Source organism: Suncus etruscus, chromosome 1, assembly GCF_024139225.1.
Source record: "Suncus etruscus isolate mSunEtr1 chromosome 1, mSunEtr1.pri.cur, whole genome shotgun sequence".
Taxonomy (NCBI): domain Eukaryota; kingdom Metazoa; phylum Chordata; class Mammalia; order Eulipotyphla; family Soricidae; genus Suncus; species Suncus etruscus.
In genome coordinates, this window is record NC_064848.1 from 129,177,766 (window position 1) to 129,200,004 (window position 22,239).

At 33.2% G+C, this 22,239-nt stretch overlaps 1 protein-coding gene across 1 annotated transcript in view; it reads left to right on the top strand.

Moving 5' to 3' along the window:
- The window catches only part of KCND2 (potassium voltage-gated channel subfamily D member 2), a 565,220-nt gene that overhangs the window by 400,697 nt on the left and 142,284 nt on the right, over positions 1-22,239 (top strand). The gene's annotated exons all lie outside the window — the stretch shown is intronic.

Genomic DNA, 22,239 nt, shown 5'->3' on the forward strand with positions numbered 1-22,239 from the left:
TAAAAGGCCAAAGAAATATCTCAAGCAAGCAGCATATGCTTTGTATCCACTACAACCTACATTTGATCCTTAGCACTGTGGTTCCATGAGCATTGCTAAATAGATCTCTGGTAGCCTTCAGTATTTTGGGGCTTAAGCAGCACCATATTGCCAGACCTAAGTACTGAACTGTTAAGCATACCTGAGCCAAGTTTCATTAAGAATGTATCAGTGATCCTCTAAACACTGCATAGTAACTCATTGAAATAAAAATAATAACAAAATTTAAATTTAGACTGGGAAACCAAATGATCAGATTTCTTGTTTGATTTTCAAAATATGAGCTTGGTGACAGGAAAACATGGAATCATCAGAGAATAAGGGAGGAATTGAGGTTTTTTACAGTAATAGGTATAATAAAATATTTTAATTCAACAAATATTTTAGACTAGTGTGTGTGATTTTTGTGTTAGTTATATGATAATATGATTCTTGTATGACATTTCCTTTTTAATGCTGAGAAAAAAGAAGAAAGGGAAAACCTAATAAATTCTGAAAATAAACAGAATAGAGTATAACCTAGGATAATTTACTCTAAGTAGGATGATGAACAATAGACTCTCTGAAAAATTGATATTTTAGTTAATGAGAAGACTGGAAATCTTAACAAAGCAAATGAAAAAATCACACTCAGAAAGATAAGAAGAGGCTTTGTTCAAATAACTCAGAGAGGAACAATGTGATTGGAACTAAAATGATTTCAGAGATAAACAAGGTCATGAATCATTCAAGGCTATAGAGGGCATGGCAAAAACTTAGATTTCATTCAAAATGAAATAGATTACAATGGAAAGGATTGTTTTAAAGAAAACACCATCTTCAGGTTAACCTAATAGACCCTTTTGCTTCTGTGTAAATAACAATAGTGGAAAATAAGAAACAGTTTATGATATGATTTATCATATCATACAATAATCTGAAGTTGGCTCATAAAAATAGGAATAAAATTTAAGTGGGTATGAGCTTAGACTTTAAAGATAAAATGCTGAGAAAGTAACATTGTATGCTTAGTAAAAACACCAGATTCCTGGCATTAGCAATGGGATATATTTATTGAGAAGGAAAGGAAGGAATAGAACAGATTTAAGACTATTTTTGGTAGTATTACCCACCCTTGAAATGTTTAGAGGTTATCTATAGTATGAGAGAAGATCGTTAGTTGTGTGGTGGATATTGATAGCTCCTAATCACTGAGTTGGTATAGTCTCATCCATATCCACACCCGCAAGAGCTCTTTCAGTTCTGGTTAGATTACACAGAGCAGAAATACTAACCAAGTTATCCTCAGGATATTTGCTACTTCTAAGCACTATTTTAAAAGTCTTATCAGCTATGCTAAAATGAACATAACAACAGCATTAGGAATATATCCAGAAGAAGTAAAATTATTTACAGTGTGATGATTCCGTAGCACAAATTTGATCAACATTAGCATAATTTGCACATTCTAGCAAGTGTCTTCTCTTCAGAGGAATCCCTTAAGAGAGTATAAATTTTCTTCCAGAAATGCTAGCTTTGGGGGCTGGAACAATAGCACAGCTGGTAGTGCTCTTGTCTTGCAGAAGATTCAATCCCCAAAACTCCAAATGGCCCACTGAGTCCACCAGGAATGATCCCTGAGCACTGAGCCAGGAGAATGCCCTGAACATAAGGCCCTAAAACATAAGACAAACAAAAAAGAGACCCTAAATTTGTTGATTATTTCTGGGGTTTTTTTTACAGTTGCCTTCAGAGTTCACATGATATTTTTATATGGTGATAAGTTTTCTTTTATAAAGAATAGTTTTCAGAATCTACTAACTCAACAAACAATAATAAATGTCATAAATAAAACTCAAAATTATACATTTATAAAGGTACTGTAAATCTTACAAGCATGTATCCATACGAGTCACATCTGGCTGTAGAGATGACTTTTAGGTTTTAAAAGAATTTAAAACCAGTGTAAATTCCCATAAAGACTTGGATTTCTACATATAATTGAGATTTTCTTGAAACCATAATTAAAATTCACATGCCAATTTAGGATGATTAGCTCTTGAATCATTAGCACTTGAAGAATCTATAAGATCTTTGTCTATATTCCACATTTTTTGGTAGTTATAACCAATATCAATCACGTGCCTATTGCAAAAATTAAAAACATTGTGCAAAATACAAAAGGAAAAAGAAACACTTTGCCTAATATGCACAATCTCTTATTCTTTGTAATATACATTTTAACCTTGAGTGATTGTAAAAGAATGATCTGATTTGCTCTCATTCTTAATGTTTGAACTTGTATAGTTAGTTGGTTAGCTAGTTGGTTAGTTAGTAAAATAGACAAGCACATTTTATTTTATAAATTACATCCTAATTTAGAGGACATGAACTGTGTTGAAATTTGTTTCATGAAACAATTCCAAACTTGTGAGATCAAACAAAATTTGTGCCGGAAAACCTGAACTCAGCTTTATACTCGGATCATACAGATTATTGGTTTTGGTGGGCGCACACCAAATCAAATGCATGTAGTCTCTAGTTTTCTTCTGCCTTCTACTAGAGGGGGTGGTGCTTCAGCTCAGCCTGCAAGTCCTGGCTGAGCTGAAGAGGTAGGGGGCTGAACTGAATTGCATTTAACCCATAACATTCAATGGCACATTTAATTAAGTGAAAAATCTATTTAAGGCAGTAAAGTCATGTAAATAAATATTTATAAATCCTGAATTTTTATAACCAGGGGTTTTGGAGTATGAGGATTCAGGATTTGTAATCATTTATTACAATACTTTATTGTCTTAAATGGTTTATTCATTTTATTAAAGTTGCCATTGAATACATTGGGTTAATGTGGTATGTTAATGATATACAGTATATCAATCATGTATTGTAAATGTAACCATGTATTTATTTACTGATTCCTTAATTATTGTAGTTGGGGTATATATTTTTATTTTTGAAATTTACCAGTGGATTGTGTATTTTTCCACCTTGGCTTATACTTGAGCCAATACGTTTTCCCAGTTTTTAGAGTAAAATTGAGGCCGGGGTCAGCTTATACTCTAGTATATATGGTAAGAGGATGCTTTTCTTGTAAGTCAACCCTGTTTGTTTGGATGCTGGCACTATACAGTTCCTGAAAGTTATGGAAAGCTTCTTAGAATCCAGCTCCATAACACTGATGCAATGTCATATCTTCTGCACCAAGCTTTGAATCACTGGAAGTTGTGTCCTCTGAGCACCGTTTGGAAGACTCCTTCCTCCAAAAAAAAAAAAAAGAAAAAAGAATTTTACCTTCATATCTAGCCCTTTTTTTCTCTCACACAAAAATAACACCAATGAATATATTATTTGCTAAGGGGCTGTAACAATCAGAAATAAAACATGTTACTGAAAAAAAGTAGTCTTAAAGTTAATATGAAAACTTTGAAGGGACTACCTTAGATGAAAGACCATCTCAGCTGACCTTCTATGCAGTGTCTGATACTGATACCAAGAAATGCAATATTTGCAGAGTACCAAGGTTTACTTTGAACTAGTCTTACTCCTTACTCTAACATAAAACTTAAGATAATATTCATGGACAAAGAACTTTTTTCTGCAACTAGCATGTTTAGATAAAACTTACACCAATTTTAAAGGATTATCCTAAAAAATTGGTGTTGGTATAATAATTACATACCATGTACTGATCTAACTGAAAATAGCTCTATATATTTTAGCTTTAATCATATGCAATGGATGCCATATTATTATTATTATTATTATTATTATTGGTTTTTGGGACACATCTGTGATGCTCAGGGATTACTCCTGGCTATGCACTCAGAAATCGTTTCTGGTTTGGGGGGCCCTATGGGACACCCGGGATTGAAACTTGATTCGTCCTAGGCTAGCGTGTGCAAGGCAAACACCCTACCGCTTGCACCACTGCTCCAGCCCCAGATAAATTCACTTTATAGTATGATGGAAATGGACTATTTTCTCAACAGACAACAAATGTCTGTTTCTATATGTGCATATTTTTTTCCTTCAGTTTGTGTTTTTTAAAATGCCTTCTTATACAGGATCTCAATAAAGTTCCAGTTTGGTTTTATTTTCAATGTATGACACAAAGAAAGTAATGAATAAATAATTTTGAATAATAACTAAAAAAAAAGGAACATAAAGGCAGGAGAGATAGCAAAGCAGTAAGGTATTTGCCTTGCACGTGGCAATCCAGGACAGACCTGGGTTCGATCCCCAGTGTACCAGATGGTTCCCAAGCCAGAAGCAATTTCTGAGTGCATAGCCAGGAGTAACAGGTGTGGCCCAAAATATAAAAAAAAGAAAGAAAAGAAAAGAAAAAAAGAAAAGAAAAAAGAAGAGCATAGACTTGCTACTGAGGTCAAGGTATGTGCCTTCCATGCAGCTTAGCTTGATCACTAGCATCACACATGTTACTTTGAGAACTACCAGGATTAGACATTTAGCATAGCCTGGTATGGCCCCAAACCTCACCCTCCAAAACATATGGAAAAAAGGAAGAGAAAAATGTATGGAAAATAGAAAGAAAAATAGTAAAGTTTACTGTACTTAAAGGGCTTAATAGCTATTCTAGGGTTAAACTACCAAATTAAAATCCAATATTTTATATTCTGGCAAACAAAGTAATGTAATAAAATATATGTTTCCATTGAGCATTAATTTCTGCAACTAGCATGTTTGGATAAACTTACACCAATTTTAAAGGATTATCCTAAGAATTAAGCACATATATTGGTGTTGGTATAATAAATACATACCATGTACTGATCTAACTGAAAATAGCTCTATATTTTAGCTTTAATCATATGCAATGGATGCCATAATTTTTTTTTTGTTTTTTAGGACACATCTGTGATGCTCAGGGATTACTCCTGGCTATGCACTCAGAAATCATTCCAGGCTTATGGGGCATTACGGGAAACCGGGGATTGAACCTTGATTCGTCCTAGGCTAGCATGTGCAAGGCAAACACCCTACTGCTTGCACCACTGCTCCAGCCCCAGATAAATTCATTTTATAGTATGATAAAAATGGACTATTTTCTCAAATAATTCCATGATTTTAATAAGCTCTTCAAACATACCCATTAATTCATATTAAGAAACACTAATTGAAACTAGTCATATTTTCTCCAGTTTCTTAATATAATGTAAAAATATAATATAAATGTAAATTTATTTATTTGTAGGTACTAATAGTATATTTTAATGAAAAATAGAAAATAAAGTATATCTAGTACTGTATATCTTTAATTGGTTTAAATTAAGATCAAAATTGTTTTAATTTGTACTAGGTTTTTTTATATTTAGCTTTTCTTCTACTTTCAGTTGAAATCATTATTTTACACGTGACATTCTCTAAAAAGTCATTTTTACATTTATTAAGATAAATCAACTTAATATATATAAAGAACATGTATCCTGCATAGTGACACTGGTCCTCAGGCATTTAAGGGCATATTCCCTATGGGGGAAAGGGCAAGTAACCAGCTAAATGGAGAGATATTTATCTTCTTTGAAAGCAGGATAGCTTGGATGACCTAACAGCTCTTTCAGCTTTTGGTCTGTCACATTTAACAATATGAGTCACACTTGAGCATTCTTCAAACTTTCATGCTAAATTGACTTCTTAACCCTTCCATGTTTAGTCCCCCTCACCCCAATGTTCTTGATTCTCAAACCTTTCCACCTTGTCTGTTTGATTTACAAAACAGCTTTGTAATACAATACTGTTTGCATGCAATTGACCATGGGGTTAATTATAAAAAAGGAATCAGTTAACTCTAATGATAACATTAATCATTGAGTATTAACCCCATCAGCAACATAAATGTCATGTCCTGAAGGCAAGATCTAAATTCCACACTTGCTATGTGTTTGGCTTAATCTAGAGTTTTACTGTCATTCTACCCCTAGGCTATGACCTGGAAACAGATTACACATGACAGATATAGCAAGATGCTTCTAGTAATTATATTTCTTTGGGCAATTAGAAATAACAACTTTATTCAATACCTTATTCTATAATGAAAAATTTTAATATGTATTATACATTTCTGTAATAAAACTACTTTGAACCAATGTATCTACTTTTGTAACTTGAAACCAGGATCAAAATGAAGAAAATGTAAGGCAAGTGATTTTTCTGTAAAACTGAATTTTATACCTATTTTTAAATTATATTTTCCACAGTTAGAGATAGTACAAGAGTGTACGCACTTGCCTTACATACAACCAACCCTGATAGGGCCCTTGCACTTCCAGGAGTAATCCCTGAGCAGAGAGCCAAAAGTGATCACTGAGCAATGATAATTGTGGCTGGCAAACAACAAATTAAAACTTTCTACGTAAATTTTAGACACACAGAAAATAATACCTATAAGAGGCTAAAAAATAAATCTGTTGATGTAAAAAGTTATATATGTTGTTTATTATTAGTATTGGGCATGCCTTGCACATGTGAGTCCATGTGAAAACATTTTTTTTTCTGTTGATGTGGACTACATCTGAACTCTTATATCAGTAAACTATAGTGTGATTGTCTTTTCCTAGACTGTCTTTTCAACAAGTAGAATTTCTCATTGACTTCTTAAACTGGGTTATAACAGCAATAACTTTTAATTATAATGTTTTATAAAAGTTTGTCAATTATTAATGGTATTAACAGCCTTTTAAGCTAGCCATTAGTTTAGAAATAATCATTTTAAGAACATATGCAAACTTCATTGCCTTTTCTAAGTTTGTATTTTGTTTGTTCATCATTTTTCCGGTTGATTTTTAGAAGGCCCTCGGTATAGTGTAAATGAACTGCAATCAACAAAATTTTTCTCAATTTTAGGCTGGATGATTAGTATAAAAACATGAACAAAGTATATTTCTGATGGTTTTTTATAATATTAGACTTTAAAATGTTTTGTGAAAAGAAATTCTAGAAGTTCTAAGCCCTTACTTTATTTCCAATGAATAATAAAGTTGTTACCTTGCAAGAAAATAAAATAATAATGAAACTTCGTTCTCAAACATCACCTTTCCTATTGGCTGGGATATATAATGTTTCATAAGAGCAAACATATTTAATGTGTCTCAAAACATAAATGTAAAATATGTGTACTTCATATATGGGACATGAATATTTGAAATGAAATAGCTATCAGTGCATGAATCTAAGAAATCAGAAAACCAACTGCTGGTGTAATAAATAGTATGTTGTGCATGCAAACTTAGAAAACACAATTTACAAGCATAAAATAGAATTTGTAACAATGGCAACAGAAACTAAACAACTGAAATATAGTCAACATAGCATTATTCCTTAAGATTATCCCAGCAGTCAGGAAGTCTTAATTTTATTTTTCTTATTGTTGTTCTATTCTTGTCTTGTGATCTTCCAAAAAAGAACATCAGATTATAAATTTGTGAAACACAAAAGCAAGATTCATATATGCCCTATTCAAGATAATATGTGAGGGAAAGGAGGTAAAAAATGATTGTCTTGCAAGTAAAAGTACTCTAGAAGTGCTTTATTCATAAGCTAATATTTAGGCAATAGGAGTATCCTCTTATAATGAATTTAGATTTAACATTCTCCCTAAGTTCATGTGAAGAATAATTTATACTACCTCATACAATGAACTTATTTAGAATATTTTGTACATATAGAAATGGAGCTATTAATTATGTAAAATAAGTAATCTCAATTCAAAAGTTTAAAGATTAAGATTGTCAGATTTTCATATGAATGCCATGTAACCTGAAGAAATCTTTTTTGTTTGTTTCTGTTTTTGTTGTGGCGTCATACCGGTAGTGCTCAAGGGTTACTCCTGGCTCTGTGCTCAGAAATTGCTCCTGGCAGGCTCTGCCGCGAGCAAGGGATACCCTACCTCAGTGCTATTGCTCTGACCCTGAACCTGAAACCTAGTACTTTTTTTATTAAAATGGGCATTGTGAGTTACAGTTTTTCATCACTGTTAAGGTTACACGGTTTTTTGGGGGTAGGGGCACATCCGGAGGCAGTCAGCGGTTTCTTCGGCTCTGTGCTCAGAAATCACTCCTGGCAGGCTCAGAGGACTATATGGGATGCCGGGGACCAAACCCAGGTCAAACTGTTCACTATGTCCACTATGGCCCTACAACTTTTAATAGCAATCTCTTCACCAGTGTCCTTTCTCTCTTCCAATACCATTATTTCTTCTACTGACCCCACCTGCCTATCTTCAAAACAGGCTGCTTCATTTTTATTTGACATTGAGGTTTATAATACTGTTCTGATATGATTGCATGCACAGAATTAAGACCCTTTTTCCTCCTCCAATGTGATCAATTCATCATTATCATATTATTTTTCTCTTTGTCTTTTTCCAGGAATCCATAACATGCTTTTCAAAGAAGAAAAACAAGTTCTCATATTCTTTTGTTCAATTGTCAATGCATATAAGAGAGCCCATTAATGTTCCTTTTCTTCTGACTATTTTCCTTTACCATTGTTTCCAAATCCATCAACTTACCATCAAATTGCACAATTTTATCTTTTCTCATGACTAAATAGTACTTCACTGAGGGTATGTCCTCTAGGACATCTCTACTTGGGAAGTTGGGTTTTTGCCAGATTTGAGATATTGTAAATAGTGTTTCAATGAACACAGGAATATTCTTTTATGTAAATGTGTATTCTGCATTGTGTTTTGGGATAACTGGGCTTTATTCCAAAAAGTAGAATTGATGTAGGGTATCATGGTATTCTAGTCATCATTTCCTTTGAGGTGCAGTTGCTTCTTGATTTAATGTAGTTTATCTTTGCTCCTACTTGTTTGGCAGATTGTTGAATCCTCATAGATTGCTTCTAGTGTCCATGCCCTGGAGACATATCTTTTTCCTTAGTGTAATTTACAGATTCTTGTTTGATATCAATATTTTTAATCGATTATGACTTGATTATTGTGCATGGTATTAGAAAAGTGTCTGAGGGCTGGAGTAGAGTGGACAAGGCACTTGCAATGCAAATAGCCAAACCAGGTTCTATTTCTGCATCCCTTATGGTGCCACGACTTAGCCAGTAATAATTTCTGCATGCAGAGCCAAGAGTAAAACCTTAGCTCTGCCAAGTGTAAATAACCCCCCAAAATAAATGAATAAAATGAATGAAAGTGATTTTAGTTTATTTTTTGACTATAGCAAACCAGCTTTCTTGCTGAAGAGGTTTTCCTTTCTTCACTTTATACTTTTGGTTCCTTTATTAAATAGAAACTGTTCCTATAGCTTAGGGTCTGTCTCTGGAGTTTCAATTCTGTTCTATTAATCTCAGAGCCTGTCCTTATTTCAGTAACACTTGTTTCAATTACTAAAGATTTATAATATAGTTTGAAGTTGGAAAAGCCAATTTCCCACTTTACTTTTTTCTCTAGGATTGTTTTGGGCATTGGGGGTGAGGATGATTATTTATTTATGTTTGTTTTTTTGTTGTTTTGGTTTTGGTGTTTTTGGCCACAGCCGGTGACACACCGGGGTTACTCCTAGCTATGCGCTTAGAAATCACTACTGACTTGGGGGACCATATGGAGTTCTGGGGGATCGAACCTAGGTCCGTCCTGGATCAGTCACGTGAAAGGTAAACGCCCTACAGGTGAGCTATCACTCCGGCTCCAGGATAATTACTTCTTATAAATTTCATGAATCTATTATCAATTTGTTTAAAAAATGGGTCACATGGAGGGGCCGGAATGATAGCACTGTTGTAGGGTGTTTGCCTTGCACGTGGCAGACCCAGAGTTCTATCAGACCCGATTTTGAACCCCTGCATTCCATATGGTCCCTTAGCCTGCCAGAAGAGATTTCTGAGTGCAGAACCAGTTGTAAAACTTGAGTACTGCCGGGTGTGGCCCCCAAACCATAAAAAATAAATAAATAAAATTAAAATGGATGACATGGATATGCATATTGGGACTACACTGATCTGTATGATCCTTTGGGCACTGTTGCCATTTCAACAAAGGATTTCTGTAGTCCATGAACATTTCTTTCTGTCTTCTTTTATTTCTTTTAGTAATATTTTATATTTTTCTTTTTATATGTGTTTCAACTCTTTCGTTAAACTGATTCCAAGGTGATTAATTTTTTGAAGCACACTTGTAATCGGAATTTTTGTTGTTTTAGGTTTTGAGCCATACCTGCTGAGATCATACATACTCCTGGCTCTGTACTCACATCTGGCATGCTCAGTGGATTCGAAGGGGTGTCAGAGATTAAAACTAGGTTAATTGCATAACAGGCAATACTATCAACCTGGTCCCTAATTATTTTTTTTATTTATCTCTCTTCTGTTTCCTTGTTTACACACAGAAAGCCATAGATGCTTGCTACCTGCCATTTTTCTAGAAGCTTTTATTTGGTCATTGGGTTTTATAATATAGTATCATATCATCATATAGTTTGTTTAATTTCTTCTTTTCAGTCTGGATGCCCCTAATATCTCTTTCTTGCCTACTTGCTATAAGTATCAATAGTCTGCTTATAGTATCAGGATAATATTTACCTCTTTGGAACTCTTTAGGAAGATTTATATTTCTTCAACTTATTGAAAGAACCTGAAAGATATTGGCAGTAGGTCTTCTTTAAAGATTTGGAACAGCTCAATAGGGAAACCATCTCAGCCTGAGCTTTTATTTATAGGGAAAATTTTGATTACCATTTTTATTTCCTCTATAATAATTTATTTGCACATGTGTCTCATTTCTCCTTGGTTCAACCTTCAAATGACATAGTTGTTCAGAAATCAAATTCTTCTAGGTTCTTTCATTTCATGACATAAAGATTTTCAAAGAAATAATTGATGATCCTAGAATGTTTTTTAGGTATCTATTGAAACATCTCCCTATTATTTTTATTTTAGTATACTAGTGTTTTCTATTTTTTGTAAATATTGTTAATTGTTTGTGATCTTATTTTTTTCAGAGAGCCACATTTTGAAATTTTGGGGGGCCCTTCAAATTCATTAATTTCTGCTCTAAGTTTTCTTTTTTCCTTTCTTATATCTACATTGGACTCATTTAACTGATCCTTTTCAAGTTCTTAAGCTGTAATTTATATACATGTACATGTACAACTTCTTAAGCTGTTAGGTTATTTATTTGGGCCCTTTCTTCTTCATAATAAATACTTAGATTGCTATAAACTTTTATCTAGCACCACTTTTGCTATCCCTCACATTTCTGGTATCTGGTACTCCCATTGTCATTTCTTTCCAGGAATCTTAATTTCCTCCCTGATGTCCTCTTAGTACTCTAGTTATTCAGTAATGAGTTGTTTAATTTGAAGGTATTTGATGTATTTTTCCCTCTATGTTTGTTTGTGATTGGATTATATTTTCAATGAGTCATGGTGTGAAAGATAGTTCATACAATTTTTAACCTCTCAACTTTATGGAAGTATGTTTTGTGACCTAACATGTGATCTATCTTGGAAAATGTTTCTTATCTTCAACTATAAAAAAATATTGATAGACTAAGTAATAAGGTCATTTACTAAATAAATAGTCTCTTTGACTACTTCAAACTCGAGTTTTCCAAGATTTAGTTGCTAGGAAAAGCTGAACTCAACTGAGTAAGAGAGAACTAAGTTTTCTTGTGTTCAACCTCTCATTTAATCTGGTTATACCTGAACATTTCACTTGTAAATGTGAAAAACTTTGGAGAATGAGGGGTCAACTATTATAGTAATTCTTGGGTATTGTTACACTTTCAACTAAAGACTTCCAAATAACAATAGGTATTGTTTGAAGTTTGTGGTATTTTATTTTCAAGGCATGCAAAATTATACAGCATGAACAATAAATTAAGCTTCAATTAAATTAATTAGTAGATAATTAATCAAGTAACTGTAGGATTTCTCAATTTCTCATTTACAACTTTGTTTGACCAAAGCAGAAGAACTAGCTGGGCTATGTAGAGAGTTCTTTCCTCTTTTTCATCATTTAAAAAAAAAGTACAGCTACATTTGACAATCTGTAAAGAATGAGATTTAATTATATAAAAAATGAAGAGAAATCTTTTTTTATAAAATGAGACTGGATTTATTTCTCAGAAGATAATTATTCTATCAATTTATGAAAAGTTGCCCAAACTACGATAGATAGTTTTACAATAAACACTCTATGTTGTACTAGAAGAGAACAGGGTAGTTATTCTAAAATAAATAATGCTGTACTTATGTAAATGGCTCTTTGCCATGTTATATAGGATTTTAAATAACCTAGAACTGACTAAGTTTATTATAGAATTCAACATATGGCAAGCCTGTCTAAGAAGAAAGCTTTATTTTTGTTTTGTTTGTTTGGGGTTCACATCCAGAAATTCTAAGGGATTATTTTTGGCTTTGCACTCAGGAATTAGTCCTGACTGTACTTGAGAGACCCTATGAGATGTTTGAGTTTGAACCCGGTTTGACTGTGTGCAGGGAAAGTACCTTAACAGCAGTACTATCTCTCCAATCCAAGAAAGCTTTAATTATTAGAATATCAAATCAACTTTATGAAACTGATACATTTGCATTTACAGCATCCAGTTGTAAGAGACAGAGCTTGATGCTATTTCAGATGGCTACTGGAATTTTTACTAAAATATTTATTCCATAGTTATATATTATAAAAATTATCAGTAAAATAAAATAATTTGTATGCATAGAGTATTGTTTCATAATTTTAAGTTAATAAATAAATATGCATTATTTTTATATCCAAATTTCCCAACCATCAAGGATTATGAACCCATCAATTCACTCTTACCTCATTTTTTCGGGGGGGTTTTTAGGTTACACCCAGCAGCGCTCAGGGATTACTCCTGGATCATTAATTTCATAATATGATCATTGTGTACATTTCAAACAGGCTTGTAGAATACCTATCTCCAGCATTGAAGTAGGAATCAGTAAATAAGCATTAATTACTCATGACACTTCATTGCACAAATTATCATTGTATTTAGTTATGGGCTATTCTTCCTCTAACATTATCTACCATTAAAAATTTGCTCATATTTTTATTTGTTTATATTCCTATATTTCTCTGCTTTGATTCGGGAACAAGACAAAAATAAATTGCTTGTTTTGATTCTTCAGAAAAGTACTTCTACATGGCTAATCACCTAAAGACATTATCAGCATGAATATTTAATTCTGAATAGAACTAGACAAGTATAATATTTTTTGATCAACAAAATTATATTTATGTATAATTGTACACATAACTTTATACAAAATAATACATGCTTTATACTTACTTTATATAATACATAAATATATGTATTATAAATATATAAAATGATACAACATAATTATACCAAGAGCCAATAACATTTACACATATTTGATATTTCAACTATTTAAAGAAAATTATAAAACATATCATTTAAATTTCTAAAATTAATTTCAAAATTAGCTTTTTCTTTCCAAAGAGATATAGATAAAAGCTACAAATACTACTTTCTGGTAGACAAAAAGAAAATGCAGTAGAAGAATGCTTGCCTTGCATGCAACCACCCCAGGTTCAGTCCGTGGAACCTTCTGAGCAATATCACATGTGCCCAAATAAAACAAATATTAACAATAAAAATCTTCCAGAGTAAGTGAGAATTTACTCAAATTTTAAAGAATTCAAAATATGTGAACAGAGTTGAGGGCAACTCTAGACTTACAGAAGGTAAATTAGAGGAAAGTACATGACTGATTTCAGAATTAATAATCTGTATTCAAAGCTTAAAATTTAAGTGAAGCCAAAATTAAGTTGGAAAATATTGGTTGATGCAAATGATTGCCAATAGAATAAATATATATGACAACTTTGGCCATCATTAAAGTAATTATTTTATTTTTAGGAATGTCATTATAAGTAGCAATGCTTAAAAATAGGAATAGAGCATAAAAAATGATAAAATCAAAGTATAATGATCCTTTAATGTTGTGGGGGGGAGTGCACCCAGAGGCACTCAGGAGTCATTTTTTGGGCTCTATGCTCAGAAATCATTCCTGGCCGGCTCAAGGGACCATATGGGATGCCGAGAACACACCTGTGTCAGTCGTGTGCTATCGCTGTGCCAACACTCCAGCCATAAGCTTTTAACTTGATGTATATGATATTTCAGGGTTCAAATTTAAAAACAAAAGTAAGGGGTCAGGAGAGATAGCATGGAGGTAGGATGTTTGCCATGCATGCAGAAGGACATGGTTGAAATCCTGGCATCCCATATGGTCCCCTGAGCTGGCCAGGAGCGATTTCTGTGCGTAGAGCCAGGTGTAACCCCTGTGCGCTGCCACGTGTCACCCAAAAACAAAACAAACAAACAAAAACAAAATAAAAATAAGATATGTCTACACATTATTCTCCTTGCCATGATAAATTACATTCTAACTTATCCTGAAAATAATCCAACATAATAATATTTTTGGCCTCAAGTGAGAATTGTTTTCTGCATTAATATATTAATTATGATGCAACTTTCCTAAATTTTTTACTCTCTTGACTATTAATATTTCCAAAAGTTTTCCAATAGGGAGAAATAAATGAATAATACATTTAATTTGAATCTCAATTTTAGGCCATATTGTCATTTTTTACATTTAACAATATTGATATTAAATTTTATATGCATAAAAGTATTGCGTTTTTACTATATGCATAATAACTCCTGGAGTATGTTAAACTTATATCGAATAAAAATTCTATATGTAAACACAGAATTCATCATTGTCTAATAGATTATGATAGAGGGAACTAAGGTTATGTTTTGAAAGCAGTTTTATTGTATTATAAAAAACAGCATATTTAATGACATTTATATAGTTTATACCTGAAAAAGTAACTCATTTATTAATGTATATCAAGGCATCTAATTGTAATTTTATCTACTATCTGATTTGTTGCCAGGGGGTGAATTGAAAGAGACTTGGACAATATTATATGGAATTAATAGCTAACTATAGTCTATAGCTGCCATAAAATTAACCAAAGAGTAGCCCTCATAAGTGATGTCTAAGATCAAGTGATTTAGTGTATTTAGAACCAATGAAGCAGGATAATTAATTGGCAGGAAAAATTAAAACACAGTAAAATAGCAAAGCAAGGCAACTGTCATTAACAGAGAAAATGTAATGACTTCATTAAAGACGTTGCATGCACTCTTCCTTTTCAATTTAACATCACTGTATTTTTCTAAGCCTCGCAGAAATATTAACTTTCTCTCATATAGTTTTAGCATTAATTCAATGTAAAATAAGAATGTATTTTTGGGACTTTATTAGAGATTTCATACTTAGATTGTACCAATCCTTATACTATATTAATATTTCATTTGATTTCTTTTACTCACTTATCTATCTGAGATTTTAATAATCCACTTAATTAAGATAGAAGAGTGCTAAAATATCTACCAATTAATACACACTATACTTGAGGAAGAAAAAATTACTTAGGGGCCGGGCGGTGGTGCTAGAGGTAAGGTGCCTGCCTTGCCTGCGCTAGCCTTGGAGGGACCGCCGTTTGATCCCCCGGCGTCCCATATGGTCCCCCAAGCCAGGAGCGACTTCTGAGCGCATAGCCAGGAGTAACAACCCCTGAGCGTCACCGACTGTGGCCCAAAAATAAAAAAAAAAAAGAAAAAAAAAGAAAGAAAAAATTACTTAGAGGAAGCTCAGAAGAAATTATGAAACAAATCCAGGTTCTAGTATTAAGGTATATTTAGAAGGCATATTCATGAGAATAAGTTTCATCAGGTAAAGTTACAGGAATTAAGACTCAGGAAAAAGGCAAGAGGAAACATAAAATCTTAAAAGCTTTATAATGAGGGTCAGTAACTTGCAAAGTAAGTTTTTTAACCTCTGTACTATCTACTAGATTTTAGTTTGTTCTAAATTTAAGATCATTCTTAAGAATTCATGGTCTTGGATGCAGAGAGATAGTACAGAGAGATAATACAGCATTTGCCTTGCATACACCCAAATTGGAATCAATCCCTGGCACTTAAGTTTCCCAGAGTTCTGTGAGATGTGATCCTGAGAACAAAGCCAATATAAGTCATAAACGTCAGTAGGTGTGATCCCAAAAATAAAACAAAAAGTATAGCTTGCATTAATATGTGATTGTTTACTATCCTGCATTATATATTAATTATAAATAGCTTTTAAATTTGCCAGATTCAATTTTATATCCTCATAAAAAAGCAGATCTGAAAAGAGTATCTCAATGTTATACATAGGCAATAAAATTTTCTTTAAAATCTCTTTTCTATTAAGCATTATTTGTGAAGAATACATTAAAGACAAGGAATTGTAACTTTTTTCAAATATCATACATATTCTTTGAAAAATAGCAGGGTTGCATAAAAATAAATTTTTTTGATTGCTTACATTGGTATACAACGTGCTAATAAAAATATTTTAAGAGAGCACAGTTAGGTGGTACTAACTAGCCAATTCCCAAGACTGAGTTCTGTGTAGAGTAAATTCTAACACACACACACACACACACACACACACACACACACACACACACACGTCTGATTTTACCATAATTGAAGCCATTACTCTATTGGACTAGCTGACATTATTTTAAAAGAAATATAACAGTAGACTGGGACCGGAGAGAGAGCACAGCGGCGTTTGCCTTGCAGCCAGCCGATCCACGACCTAAGGTGGTTGGTTCGAATCCTGGCGTCCCATATGATACCCCCCCACCCCCGTGCCTACCAGGAGCTATTTCTGACCTGATAGCCAGGAGTAATCCCTGAGCACCGCCGGGTGTGGCCCAAAAACCAAAAAAATAAAAAATAAAAAAAAGTAACATAGACTGCACTACACATTTGGATGCAGTTGTATTAAAAATATGAAAACTGATTCACACTACTTTGAGCAAAGTATTGCCTTTCACTTTGTAGCCTTCTTTTCCAAAATTTAAGAGAGAAATGATAAGTTTCAGCAGCAGCATATAGCTTATAATGTAACTTGGAAGTAAAAAAATGAAGCTCAGAGAAGATATTATTTGAAAAGTGTAATATGCTGAAGAAGCTAAACATACAACTAGTTACAAAGAAACTCTTAAATTAGAAACTCCTGTTTGTTTTCTCATCATTCCCACAATTCCTTTCAGAACTAGGATATGCATTATACAAAGTCTCTAGTGCCTTTGAGTTATCTAACAGTTTATCTAGAATCAGTCAATATCCACTCCCATTTGTGCACGGTACAATTTTCATCATATATTAGGAAGCCATTATATTTTTTTATAACTCCAAATAGTTCTTAGTCGAAGAAGCAACCTAAGCGGAACCCCACATTATCACTTACAATGTGTCCAGGACTGTGTTTATTATGAGAGCACAGAGTATAAAGATTATGGTCACCCTTTAAGAGATTTTCATCTAGTTGAAGAGAAAGAGAAGACAAAATGTAGTAATATCTCATTGTTGTATAACTATTTTCATGTACATATTTTAATTTAGCAAGAGATATTTAAATTTTAAATGGTTTTGTCATGACTTAAAGGATTTTATTTTTAATGCTAATTTATTATAGAAACTTTCAATAAACGCATATTTTGAAAAGTTTCTATTAAGCATTATTCACCAAAGCTGATTTCAGTTCTAAGGGATTTATTCTTTAATTTTTCTGTCCCTTTATTAGATGGCACAGTTGGAAATTTTTTTCTTTATTCTCTGGGGTAACTTTTTGGGGGGGGTTCACACATCCTGTAACGCTCAGGGGTCTCTCCTTTTTACTCCTGCCTCTGCACTCAGAAATCACTCCTGACGGGCACGGGGACCATATGAGATGCTGAATTCTAACCACCAATGTCCATCCTGAATTGGCTGCTTGCAAGGCAAATGCCCTTCCACTGTGGAGTTTTTTTTTTTTCTAGTTATAGTACAGAAACTTTTTAGTTTAATGAAGTTCCATTTGTTTTATTTGTGCTTTTGTTTAGCTACAGATACTAGAGGAAGATACCTCTATTTTCAATGCTAAGTGTGTTCTACCTAAGTTTTCTTAATATAACTGTCCAAAAATGATTGCAAAATTAAATTTTAGTCTTTCATATTTAACTCCAGTTGGAAGAGATGAGTCTTTGCCTCCAAAGGAACCAAATAAGTTGAAAAAATTCTTTTTCTAAGCTTTCAACTTCAAAACCTTAGAGAGATTAATGATGATAATTTAAAGGATCATTTCACAAAAGTGGGCAGACTTACAGATTGTGTAGTGATCATGGAGACCCCTTCAAAAACACATTACAGTGGCTTTGATTTAGTGGCTTATTTATGTGTTGAAGATATGGACGCATCAGTGTGTGCTTCACCACATAAAGTTGATTGCTGTGTAGTTAAAGCAAAGAGAGAAAAATTGAAACCATAGAGTGAGTTAAATAGATAATTTGTTTTTGTGACTTTTGGTGATCATAGTGCAGTTGATAATATCATTGTTCAGAAATATCTACAATTAACAGGTTTAACTGTAAAGTGAAATGCATCCTTTCTAAACAAGAAATGCAATCTGATAGATCTCAAAGAGGTTACAAGGGTGAATCTAACAACTGTTTTGTTGTGGAGGCAATATTTGAACTGGTGGAAGAAACTTTAGTGGAAGATGAGACTATAGTGTGGGAGGTGGTAGAAGCAAAGAGAGTTTCAAGGAGGTGATGGCAGATATCATGGATTTGGAGACACTACAGAAGAGGTCTTGTTTGTAATAATAGAGAAATGTATTTGGTGGAGAACCAGGATATTTAAACCAAGATGATGACAAAGGATCTGGTGGTTTCTTTGAAGGAGGACATTTTTATGGTGACAAATATGATAATGGTGGCAAAATTATGGTGGGAAGCAGCAATCAAATTAAAAACCACAAAATAGGGCACATTCTGCTGGATGAAGTTCAGGCAATCCCTATGCTGCTAGCTATGATCAGGTGGTGAAAGTAGTGACTATGGTAGGAAAAGGTTATAAAAACTTAGCAGAAAAGGGCTACAATTTTTAGCAGGAGAAGATGATGTCAGAAAAGCTGCAAAGTACTTGAGAGAGTCTCCCAAATCCATTAGAGTAACTGTAAAAATATACCACAGAAGGAGCAATGATCCATATTCAGAAAAATTGCGCAGTTTAAACAGAAAGCCCTTATTACTCAGGACTGTCTTAGCCTCAGTTTGCAAAAGTGCAGATATTGATTAATGCGATGTGACAATTAAATGTACATTCCTGAGGCCTTTTATCTGTTATAGCTTTGACTTTTTCTTTGTCTTTGATTACATTAGGTATATTACCCTAATATTTCTTTGTTTGTGGTTGTGGTATCTAGAATAAAAATTAAAATTGTAAAAAAAAATTAAAATTGTTTTTGATTTTTGAAGAATAAATAAATAGAAAAATTTAGATTCAGATCTTTTGTGAAAATAGGGATATTTATGTATGAGTGTATAGATATATATGTACATATTTAATTGAATACCTACTTTCATATTAGAGCAACAGATATACAAAGGAGAAAGCTCAGATTTTATATGCCTTATATAAAAGTAAACCAAATCTTAAATAATTAAAGTAGAAATCTTCTTGATGGTCTTATTTTAAATTTATGACATTAATGAGGTCTAGTTTAAATTAAAAAAGACATTAAAATCAAATATCTGTACCAATTTCATCAATAGTGTCACTTTAAAATTAGACATGGAAGAGCCAGAAAGATAGTAAAACAAGTAGAGTGCTTTTCTTGCACATTGCTGTTCAAGGATTTATCCCTAACCCAGACTAAACCTCCCATAAGTGATCCCATAAGTGAGAACAGAACGAGCAGTAAACCTTGAGGAAAACCGGGTGTGCTTAATAAAGAATTGGAGATCTTGTAATAAAACTCCATAAAACATCACTGATAATTCAATTTAGATGTTCCACAATCCAGGGATCAAGGTAATGGTATATTACCAGACAATAAACCAGTTAGATAGCAAATGCTTAGAATTCATAGGAAATAGTCCCTGAAATAATTTGAATTTTTAAATAATTTTGGGTAAATAAGTTATATTTTAGGACTACAGCTGCAACTTGCAATTCAATGAGCTAAAATGCTATTTTTCATTGACATAGCTATCAAAATTAGAATATATTAAATCACAACTAATTGTGTATCAAGGACAAATATCTTTACCTCTGTCTCTAGGAATTCTAGAGACCAAGAAATAACATATTTCATAAAACAAATTTCCAGTTCTAACCACCACCTAAATGGACAATATATTAGCAAAACTAATTAAATCCATCTGCTATTTTTCCACATCATCACTTTAGGCCAATTTTCTGAATTAATTCAGCAAATGCTATTGCGTTTCAACTTTATGCTAAATATTGTTCTTATATGGTGATGAACCCACACACAAAAGAGAAGTCCCAGAATTCAGGAGTTTTCTTTTAGTTTAAGGATGAGGTTAATAAATATTTGATAAGTAAAACAATGAACCTATTACAATAAGTGGTCAAGATAAAGAAGCCAGTGATAAGAAGCTCATGAAAGAGTTTTCTGATAAGGGCTCATTTAAAAAATGGCTTAAATAAAATAAAGAACCATGAACACATCTATTAGAAGAGTTTTCAGAGCAGAAGAATGAACTTCAAGGAGACTGAGACCATTTTCAATTTGTATGAGTATCAGAAAGAATCCAAGGAGAATTGGATAAATTCAGGTTGAAGGAGAGGATACAGAGTAATCATGTGGATTTGGCAAATATGTGAAAAACTTTTTATTTTACTTTGAGTGAAGTGAAAACTAATCAGATGAGATCAGCCTACTGAATGAAGACCAGATTATAAGAGGTTACAGTGTAAGGTGCTTTAGCTAGAATGCTCTTACAATACTACAGATGAAAGCTGTATTAACTTACTTTGTGTGGATATTTGCAATAACACAGTTAGATATGATATGATTAGACCCTAGCTTTGGCATATTTTGGGAGCTACTAAATTGAATGTAGTATGTGTGAAAGAAGAATTAGGGATTATGCTTCAGTTTTTAATATGAACATGAATGAGATAAATTTTGATGGAACAGATGGGTAAAAGTGTTTAGTTTTGAACTTAAGAAGTTTGAGGTGACAGTTGATCATCTAAGTGGAAATGTTAACAGGCAATCAGATAAATATGAGCCTGGCATGAGCCTGGGGTTAAAGGAAGAGCAGTTAGAGCTGGAATTATAAATTTGAGAATCATTAGTATTTGTTAACATAATTGAAGACCTATGAACAAGTGCACCAAAGGACAGTCACATGTTATTGACATTTAAGAAGGAAAAGAGGAGCACACAATCAGTATTTCTGTCACTAAGAGAAAGTTCTCAAAAGGCAATTAGTTGTCTTACAGTGCTCAACATTGACTGCTATGTAGATGGGCAATTAGCAGGTCACTTTCATAATTATGTGGTCGACCCCTATCTTATTGACCCCTATATTCTTTGACCAGTATAAATTCATTAACATTTTGGAAATGATCAAGAAACTGTACTAAACTTAAAAGATAAAATGTGGCTTAGAAACTTAGCTCAATGTATTATAATTTGAAGAATCAAAATTGCTGCTACATTTGGTTAAAGTGCATAGTTTTCTTTCCCCAAAACTATTCAAACTGTAAAATTTTAACACTCTAGTCACATAAGAGCATCATCTGTGATTTGGTGGATTTCATTGCTTCAGACATGAGTGGTATGAAAACCCTTTTACTCCAAGTTCAGATATGTATATTTTCTAACAGCTTACTATAAAAAACTTTTATTAAAATGCCAATAGGTAGAGTACAGAAGGATAGCACAGTCAGTTGAGCTTTGCCTTGCATATGTCAGGCCTGGGTCCCATTCCTGGGACCCATCCCTGGATTACCAAATGGTCATTTGTACATTAGTACTGCCAAAAATCATTCCTGATTGCAGAGCCGAGAGTAACCCCTAAGCATCATCAGGTGTGACCCCAAAACAACACAAAAACAAAAAGCCATTTTGAAAAAGTAAATAAAATTTCCATACTGAGGCCAGAGTTATAGCACAACAGTAGGGTGTTTTCTGTGCATGTGGCCAACCATTAATGTACCTGGATTCAATCCCTGGTATCCCAGTTCGTCCCCTGAGCCTGCCTGGAGCAATTTCTGAGTGCAGAGCCAGGAGTAACTCCTGAGCACCACTGAGTGTGGCC